The sequence below is a fragment of the Chinchilla lanigera genome, unplaced genomic scaffold, assembly GCF_000276665.1.
Source record: "Chinchilla lanigera isolate Chin_1 unplaced genomic scaffold, ChiLan1.0 scaffold00049, whole genome shotgun sequence".
NCBI classification, from domain to species: domain Eukaryota; kingdom Metazoa; phylum Chordata; class Mammalia; order Rodentia; family Chinchillidae; genus Chinchilla; species Chinchilla lanigera.
The window spans coordinates 2,897,784-2,899,880 of NW_004955450.1; positions in this window are offsets into that span (position 1 = coordinate 2,897,784).

Below are 2,097 nucleotides of genomic sequence, written 5' to 3' on the forward strand. Positions count from 1 at the left end.
AAGGAGGGCAAGCAGGCAGGCTCAGGCCTCTGGTCCTCAGCTCCTGCCCCTGTACCTCGAGGCTTTCCCCACCTTCAAGGCTGTCGGTGTCCTGATGCTCAGGTGAGTGAATGCAGCACAGGCCACCGTCCCCGGCTGCTAGCCTCACCTGTCCCCTGCGACCTCAGTGGCTTGAGGCTGATTCCCCTGAACAGCAGTGCCAGGGACACCAGACAGCATCTGGGTACAGTGGGGAGGTGGAGGCTGTGGGATGGGCCGGAAATAACCTGTTAATAGACGCTAGCCCCCTGGGGTCAGGTTCTTTTTGGTTCTGAGCCTCTGGGGAAAGAGAACCCCAAACAGTAGCTCTGATTTTGTGAGAGTTCAAGAAGGTCCAGGTCATCGCAGCCCCACTTGACAGTGAGCTCTGGGTAGACTCAGAGCCCTCTAGCTAACTTCTTCCCAATGCAGGGATTGAATGCTCCCAGTGATGGGGAGCTCACTATCTAAGCTCCAGCTGATTAGGAAGTTTTCCCATTCGATGACCTGAAGTTTCCCTCTGTGACTTCCTGGCCCAGGGTCTCAACACAAGTCTTATGTCCCCACGCCTGGGATGGAAGTACGAGTTATTCTAGATCCTCAGCCTGCTGTTCTTCCTCAGCCCCCTGCCAAGGCAATGCCACCCCCAAAGAACGTGGCCAATGGATCCTTCTCTTACACGCTTTCAGGACTCCTCAGGTCTGTCACCTTCCTCTCTCAGAGCCCTGCTCCTTGTGATGCAGCCAACGGTACTTTTCTCAGTGTTGCCCGGACAAGCATCTCCGGGTTTATAGCCACTGCAGCCTGGCTGGGTGGCCCTGCCTGAGCTGTCCAAAACAACTCACCCTCGGGGAGCTGACTCTGCTCTCTCCTGGCTGCGCCATTCAGGCAGGACCCACAGCAGTCTTCAGGAAAGGGCGCATCAGTCTTTTTTGCGGGGGAGAAGGGGTTTGTGGCAGGGTTTCGTTAAGTATCAGGCTGGTCTGGAACTCAAAATGTATCCCAGAGCCGGGCGTGGTGGCGCATGCCTGTAATCCCAGCACTCGGGAGGCTGAGGCAGGAGGATCAGTGCGATTTTGAGACCAGCCTGGGCTACAAAGTGAGCTCAAGGCCAGCCTGAACTTCATGGCGAGACCCTGTCTCAAAAAGACAAAAAAATAAGTATCCCAGGTTGGCCTTGGACTCGCGGCAAGCCTGCTTGCACTATCATGCCCGGGAGGAAAGGGTACACCATTCCCACCTCAGAAGCAGGGTGGCCTGGGCCTGCTTTGCTCTTGCCCCGCCTCCACTGACTGGGTGGGCTCAGCTGGGCCCGCCCCGCCCCTTTGGGGCAGGGAAGCAGGGTTTCCTTCCACAGCCGACTCCGCCCACAGCCCGGACTCCACCCTGGCCCCGCCCACACGGCTCCTCCTCCCTTCACCTGCTCCCCTTGACCGTGGTCCCGCAGCCTTTGGCAGCCCTGGGTGTGAACCCTGAGCCCCAGAGCCTCCACCTTTCCCAGGAACCTGAGAGGGAAAGGCTCCAGCTGAGAATTACACAGCAAGAGACCTCCTCTCTCCTAGGACACCCAGACAGAGACTTAGGACAGCAACATGCTGTCACCTTGCTGGGGAGGCCAGCTGAGTTTGAACCCGACTCCCTACCCTGCCCCATGGTGCATAAAGTCGGGAATGACGCTTGCTACCTTTACCCTGCTTTCCTGCCCTAAGGGAAGAGAGGGAGCCAGACTAGGGCAGGGAGACCTGAAGCTGCTGCACTCGCTCACCTAAGGCCAGGCAGCTGGGGAGAAACGGCCCGTCCTGTGCGCGTCCACATCCCCCGTGCCATCTCCCCAAGCCTGGGGGACAGGCAGCCCCTATAGGCTTCTCAGGATGCCAGCATCCTTGGCACAGGCTCAGGGTCCCAGCTCAGAGACAGCAGGAAGTGGGGGTGTCAGCCTCGAAGGTGCTCACCCTGGACCTCTGGGGTACAGAAAAGGTAGGGAGCACCAATGGTGTAGAAACTGGCCAGGCGTGGTGGCGCACGCCTGAAATCCCAGCACTGGGGAGGCTGAGGCAGGAGGATTGTTGTGAGTTTGAG